Source organism: Chrysochloris asiatica, unplaced genomic scaffold (genome assembly GCF_000296735.1).
Source record: "Chrysochloris asiatica unplaced genomic scaffold, ChrAsi1.0 scaffold00067, whole genome shotgun sequence".
Taxonomy (NCBI): Eukaryota; Metazoa; Chordata; class Mammalia; order Afrosoricida; family Chrysochloridae; genus Chrysochloris; species Chrysochloris asiatica.
In genome coordinates, this window is record NW_006408585.1 from 10,273,541 (window position 1) to 10,281,675 (window position 8,135).

Sequence of the window (8,135 nt, forward strand, 5' to 3'; positions counted from 1 at the left end):
TTTTGAGTTATGGCGTTGGAGGAGAATATTGAAAGTGCCACGGGTTGCCAAAAGAACCAATAGATCCTTTTTGGAAGAAGTGCAGCCAGAGTGCACCTTGTAGGCCAAGATGGACAAACTTTGTCTCTCATACTTTGGACATATTGTCAGGAGGGACCAGTCGCTGAAGAAGGATATCATGTTTGGTAAGGTAGAGGGTCATAGAAAAGAGGAAGACCCTCCAACGAGATGGATTGGCCAAGTGGCAGCATTGATGGACTCAAGTGTGGCAACAGTAGTGAGGTTTGCCCAGGATCAGGCAGTGTTTCATTCTGCTGTGCATAAGGTCGCTATGAGTCAGTACTGACTCGATGGCACCTAACAACAACAACAAGGCTAGGAAATGTTCTTGAGCGTAACGATGATGGTAATGATAGTAGTGAATTCTTTTTCCTTTTTTTTTTTTTTAAGGTATCACAACTAAGCATTTATTATACTGATTAAGATGGGAAGCACAATTGCAGTGGTATTTCAGAAGCTATGTCTTTTTTGTTTTTTTAATGCAATATATGCTTATAGACTCTAAACTGTATTTTAAAATATACAATCTCTCCAAAAGAAGATATCCAACTAAAGATAAGATAGATAACTTTTAATGTGAGTAAAATGTTACAAGATATTAAATTTAGAGTCATCATGGATTACGGGATATTTCATAGCACAATGTTCAGAAATTTGCAAACTTCCTGTACATAGTAGTAGAATCTTTACTCTTGAGCAAGTCGTTCAATGACACATCGGTAATCTTCTACAAGTTCCTGAAAGCTTTCTTCCAGCTGTTCATGCTGCATGCTTATTTCTATTTGGTTCATCTGGTTTGTCAGTTCTTCTAGTCTTAGACATTTTCTCATTTTAGCAAGCTCTCTGCTTTTTCTTATATGGGCTAATCAGTCTTCTTTTAATATGCAGTCTATAGCATCTGTACTGCTCGCATTACTCATGTCAGAATTTCATAAACCCATCTAGCATGTTGCTTATTGATTTTGAACTTCTTTTGTGCTTCTATTGCCATATCTTCATTGAATCCTTGCATTAACTTTTCCCGGGAAAAACAAGGCAAGTCTTGACAAAGCTTCACAAGCACAAAGTCTCTCAATTTCACATAACTTTTAGATGGATCTTCCGCTGTAATATCAAGAACTGAAGGAGAATCAATATAGTATCTATGAACTGTCTTAAGAAGTTGAGCACCATGGCCTTGACCTTGAAATGGAGTCAATATCAGCATCTGACTTACACGTGGCTGGGTTTTGTCTGGGTACACATAGTAATTATAGACTGTCATGTAGCCTACGGTCACAAAGAGCATAGCTCCATCCCTATTATACTTCTCAAATACTATAAAGTAGTACCATCTTTCATCATCCATGTCAATAAAGCTAGCAGTTTCAATAAACCACATAAAAAAGGTCTGCAGCCTTTCGTGGTATTCTCGAAAGCCTCTACATGTCATGTCAGCCTTGTAAATCTGAAAGGTAAAGTTTTCTCCTCCTGTTGGACTGAGAACAGAGTAGGTACGAAGTAAGGTTCCGAATGGTTTGAAATCAACTTCCTTTTCCAGCAAAGAAAGAAAATCATTTGTGTTTGTACAAAATCCAGGTGGAATGATCTGTCTAATTTTGCCCTCAACATCATCAGCCTCCACACAATCAAAGTTCGCATCAACTTTAGGTGCATATTCAACACAGAACATTGTTGGCAAGCTACCAGCAATGTAGTATAGGAGGATCTTCAGACCCTTGTATCCAAAAACAGTTTCGTTGTGAATTTGCTGGGCTGGGCTCGGAGGCCCAGAGCTGACATCTTGGGCAAGACCCTAGTAGTGAATTCTTATAGAGTACTACGTGCCAGGCACTGTTCTAAACACATTTATATATAGTCTATTGAATCCTCACAACTCTATGAAGTAACTTAACCGTTCTGTAAAACCTCCTTTCATGTGTTTTACAGGTTTTCCTTTATAATCGTTTCTTATTTGCCTTTTTAGCAAATAATCAAGATTCATAGTGGCCAAACCCCCCACCTGAATCACCTCGGAAGAGAAGACATCCTCTAGCAGTACAACAGAAGCCCTGTTGTCTGAGAACCTAAACCATTTGATCAGATATTTGTTTCTATTTCTCATGTATCTTTACCTTTGAGCTGAGCAAGCAAGCAGTGAATATTTTAGGGTAGACACTTGCCAGTAACCTTTCTGTGGTAGATTAAAGAGGGCCACAATTTAAAAAATATTTCTTCCTGGAAAGGTGGCACCTAATTGCTCTACTCTTGACTCTGAGTTAATTTTAGTGACTTGTTTCATCAATACGCTGTGGTAGGTGTGTTGCTATGAGACTTCTGAGGCCAGATCAAAAGAAGATGTGTAGCGTCCACTTAGGTTTCTTGGGAGACCTGAGCTTCCATGGAAACAGTTTGATTTCCCTGAGACCATCATGCCGGAGAGGCCATGTATAGGTGCTCAGTTGGCAGAACTGGTTTAGTCCCGTCTTATAGTCAATTTCACCAAGCCTGCAGACATGTGCGTGAAGTCAACTTGGGATATTGTGTCAGCTCATTTGCCAGAGGATACTACCAATAATCTCCATCAGAACTACATGGAACAGGAGAATCACCCTGTCTGAATGTTTGGTCCACATAATAACAAATAATGCAATTGGTGATTTGGGGGTAGTTGCTATGTGTTGTTAAGTGCCATTAAATTGGTTCCAACCCATAGCGACCCTGAATAGGGTTTCCAAGGAGAGGTGGTACCTCCAACCTTGCATGCAGTTCAACCCTACTTTGCAGTACAGTGCATTAACGCACAGTACCACACCAGGACTCCAGTTGTTATATGGTTGTGGTGGTGGTTATGTGCCATGACATCGGTTCAGATGCATAGTGACCTCAACATCATCAGCCTCCACACAATCAAAGTTCTCATCAACTTTAGGTGCATATTCAACACAGAACATTGTTGACAAGGGGTTCTGAGGCTGTAAATTGTTATGGGAGCAGAAAACTTCATCTTTCTCCTGCAGAACTGCTGGTAGTTTCAAACTGCTGACCTTGAGGTTAGCAGCCTGATTTGTAACCACTATGCTACCAGAGTTCCTTCCAGTTGTATATAGCAGCACGCAAACAGTTTTGAAGCTGGTGGTGGTGGTAGTGGAGGATGGTGAGTGTAGAGAGAGCGGTAGAGCAGTGTGAGTTTCAGAGAGCATGTATGCACATACCCGGGAGATTCACTATAGCCTTTGAAGTTGTAGCAAATAGGAGGAGAGAATGGTGATAATTTCCCTGTTTTCTGCTTGAGTTGGGCTCAAACATCCTTTTTGGGACTGTGAACTATCCCAATTCTCTTTTTAAAAAACTTATTGTGAATTGAATTAAGGTTTACAGACAAGATCAATAGTTTTACCTTCAACAAATCATACATTTTGTTTCATCTCAATGATTGCTGTGCTCTCCATGCAATAGTAGTTACCCCACTTCCTTCTTGTGGTTCCCATTTCCATTCCACCCACCTTCCCATCCCTTTTTGACTTTTCCTTAGGTAAATGTTGCCCTTTTAGTTTTGAATGATTGACCAGTTCATGGTGAGCATACCACACTAGTGTTGTTATCCTCTCTATAAACCTATCTACTGCTTGGCTGAAGATTGGGTCATGAGGGTGAGTGTCTTTCCAGACCCTAAGGGACCATAGTCTCAGGTTCTTCAAGTCTTTCTGACCAATAATCTCATCTTTTTTATTTTTAATTTTTTGTTATTATTTTGAATTTTGTTCCACATTTTCTCCCACTCTCTCTGAGATCCAATCCTCTTTACTTCTTTAGCTGATTTGAAGTGAGTTTCTGTGATATGTAGCCAAAAGGGCCAGCACTCTGTAAGGTCCCTCCCAGCCCCCATGTCCTATGACTCAGAGGGCTGTAAGCTAGACCAAATTATAGATTCCCCAAGAAACATCATCTGCTTTCTGTTCTTATGAGAAACCTACAGCAGAGCAACAGAACCACAGGATGTCTGACCCTTCCTCTCAAGCTTTCCCTACAAAACCACTTTTATACTTTTGTGAAGAAGGTAAGGTACACAATCCCAGATAAAACAGTGATTTGTGGTTGAAATTAAAAATGACTTCTGCAGACAAGGAAATCTAGTGATTACAAGCAGCCTCCTGGGTTCTCTGGCTGCCTGAAAGTTATGTCTTTCATATCCTGTAAGGCAGTGGTTACATAAAGACTAATTATTCCATATAATCACCCACAGAAAACCTCCTGGCATGTAGCTGAAAAAGAAAACACAACAGGTAAATTCAAAAGAGAAGAGTGGATGCCAGGGAGCAACAAGGAGCCCAGACTCTGTCAAGCAGATACGGGAGCTGGGCAGTGAGAAAGGATGAACAGTATACATGGGACTTAGTGGCCAGCTGATTTACTTCTTTGTGCCTTACTTTACTGATCTGTGGTAATTTTAATAATATTTCCCATCTCATAGGGTAGTTGTGAGAACTATATGACATAGTATGAGGGTGAGTCAAAATAAAAAATTATTCACACTCTGGCTGGAGAATTTATTTTAATCAATTTTTAGAAAAGACAAATACATATTTTTTGACACACTCTCCTTACTTTACAATACACTTTGTCCATCTGTTAACAAGCTCTCATATTCCCTTATTAAAAAATGTTTTAAGCTGAGCTGTGACCCACAAATGCATCTCTGTCTTCACTTCATCGAAGGGCTGATTTCAGGGGACCAACAGGAGAACATTTGATGGAGCAAGATCAGTACTATAAGGAGGATGATTTAACACCTCAAAATGAAGTTTTTGCAGAGTGTCAACAGTGTGGGCAGAGCTGTATGGACATGCATTGCCATGCAAGATCACAATACCCTTGGATGGCTATCCTTTGAGTTTAATCCAAACTTTAGGCTTCAGTTCTTCAGCGAGCATCTTACTGTAACGAGTACTGATTGTTGAACATTTTTCCCTATAGTGTTTCAATATTGGCCTTTGAGAATCCCAGAAAATTGTAAACATTGAGTTTTCAGCTGATGGTTGACTTTTGAACTTTTTCTTGTTCGGTGATTGAGGATGTTTCCATTCCATACTCGTAGTAATGAAGCCATGTTTTGTCAGCAGTAATGATTTTTTAAAAAGAAATTTTTACCTTCCTTTGTGTATTGGTCCAAATTTTGTTTGCAGATGTCCAAACACATCTTCCATGAATTGTTTTCAGTATCCATTTCACACAAACTTTTCGGAACCCAAGTCTGTCATGGATTATTTCAGAGGCAGAATCATGGCTGATTTGAAAATTATTTGCCACATAATCCATGTCACTTATCTATTCAACAGAATCATTTCATGTGCACGCTCAATATTGTCATCAGTCCTGAACTTGGACTGGTGTTTCTTTTTTAAAGTTTTTATTGTGAATTGAGTGATAGTTTACATGGGAGAACATTGGTTTTATACTTATCGTTTCATTGCAATGGTTACAATCTCCTCCGTGCATCATCATTCCACAGTATTTGCTTCCATTCACGCTGGTTTTTTTTTTTTTTTTTTGGGGGGAGGGGAGCAAGGGGAATGTACACGAAAACACTCAGGAATATATCATCATTTAAACAACCAAAGGACACATTCTGTAAGCCTGACTTCTGGCTGCCAGCACACAGCTTTTCTCTTTCCATGAGTCTAGAGTCCTCAGCTGCTCTCTCTCTCCATGTCCTCATCTCTGCCTCCATCGCTGGTGTTGCTTCTTCTCTGGATAGGGTCCCACATTCCACTTGTGCTTTTCTTCCTTGATGGTCCCAGGGTCCACTCTTCCTGGACTGTAAGACTAACTACTCCCCGCTTTTTGTTACAAAACTTTACAGTCACAATTAGTCATGGTAACAATTATTCACTATTGAATCATAAGAATCTTATCCCCATCTCTTTTCACTAGACCCATCTAGACAAGATGAAAACTATTCAGTGGGAATTCTGTCTTCCCCCACACACTCTGAATCTAAACACCCTCTTGAAAACTTACAAGCCAGTCACTTCATGCCTTTATTGCCCCCTCATTTTAGGTAGCCACTATCTTAGTTGCCTGTCCCTATCAACCTTGTATACAGAGAGGATAGGTTTGATACTTGATGTGAAGACGCCTTCCCTCTCAGTTGGTATTTTGAGCTACTGCATTCATAAATACAGGTCAAGTTCATTAAATTGTAAGATTTTACACTATTTCCTTTATTAAAAAAAATTTAAAAAAAAAAATCTTCCTCTAGTTGAGTTCTGGTCATCAAGCCATTGAGGATAGGTCAAATGCGTATTATCTCTACATTTGGGTATTCTTGTGCATCTCCCTTTACTTTGTATCAGCTGGACGCTTCACCCTCAGCTCTAGCCCTCCATGTCTATGTCCTTGGTGGACTAGTGTGGATAATTTTTGATTCACCCTCATATATACAAAGCATTAAGATCAATATCTGACTAAAAGTTAAGGGACTAAAAGTTATCATTGTCATTGTGTTTCATATCCATGTCAAAGACTAATGGATCTGATTTTATCTACAGGTGATGGGCAGCAAATTATTGGGTTTCCACCTAATTACTCAGAAGGCACCAGGATGGAAGGGATCAAGAGTGCTATGAATGTGGCATGCACAGACAGACACCTGTTCTTACACTCTTGCTTGAAGCCATGTGGGTGGTTTGGCTCTTCTAGTAGAAGGAAGGGAAATAAGACAGCAAGGATGAGGATCAGGAACTTAAAGAATTTTTGTTGAAAGTATACACAACTAAAGATATACCATTTTAATCATTTCTGCGTGCATAATTCAGCGACATTAGTTACACTTTTTAAGCTGTACTACTATTCTTGCTATCTTTTCCCATATTATTCCACTGCCATTATCTGAAACTCACTACACCCTAAACTTCCATTCAACTTTTTGTGTTGTTGTTGCCAATTTGAGTCTCAAATAGATAATTCTTTAAAGAGCACAATGCTTAAAAAGGAGACTACTTTACTAATTAAGAAAGCTAGTTTTTTATTCAAAGATATTTCAGGGGCTAATTTTGGTTTAAGACTTAAAGTTTAAAGATGATTTCAGAACAATATTGTTTGGGACTCATTCAATCTCAGTTGCTCCAGAAAGTTTGGATTCCATTGAGAATGTGAAATTCTGTTCTGTGTTTCCTCCCTTTTGATTAGGATTCTTCTATCGAATTGTTGATAAAAATGAGGAACTGAGTTTTTATCCTGGATCTGCAATGAATCTACAAAATATTCTGGCATTTATCACCCATCATTCCATCCCTTTGGGCCTTTTCATTTGCTATCTAGTGAGAAGGTGTTAAAGTTCCTTCCAACTCCATTAAGATGGCCCATTCTTTCTTCTCCCTCCTTTTGAAGCCACTTGCTGTGCAACTAAAGCATGCTCTGATAGTTTATCTCTAAGATTTAACTTCCATCTGTCTGCTTCTCTCCTTTGCTGTAGCTACCATCTTTGTCCAAGCCACCACCTCCAACCTGGACCACTGCTATTACCTCCCAATTCATCTCCCAGCTTCTGGCTCCTTCCAAACTCTTCCCATACAATTAAGAGTAATCTTAAAATTGTTACTCTTTAACTTAAAACTATCTCCCATCTTTTCTTTCTATTTACAATGAAATATTAATTACTTTGATGATGTAAAAGACCCTATATCTCTTCATCTGATATTACTTTCTCCCTCTTTCTCTTAAATGCAATCGTGGCCTTTTGCCAGTTTCTGGAACATAACAATCTCTTGTCTATCTCATTTCTACAGCTACAATTCAGTGACACTGGCTTCATTCTTTAAGTTCTTCTCTTTGCTTGGAACATTTTACTACCTTTCATAGATCTGCCCTTTCATATAACCTTCAGTGGTCAGCTTAAATATGAACTTCTCAGCAAGTTCCTCCCCAAGTACCATAATCAAAGTAGGTTATCCTTTATTTTTCCATCTCAACTTTTTTGTTTATTCTTAGCATTTAATACAATTTCTTGTCTCATTAAAAAAAAACGTAATCCTTGTTTCCTTCCTTAGAATACAGGCTGTATGAATGCAGAAGCAGAATTATTTCCTGTCTTG

At 39.0% G+C, this 8,135-nt stretch overlaps 1 pseudogene; it reads right to left on the bottom strand.

Annotated features, from left to right (window-relative positions):
* Positions 1 to 746: 746 nt before the first annotated feature.
* Positions 747 to 1,795, bottom strand: LOC102828803 (annotated as a pseudogene).
* Positions 1,796 to 8,135: the final 6,340 nt, after the last annotated feature.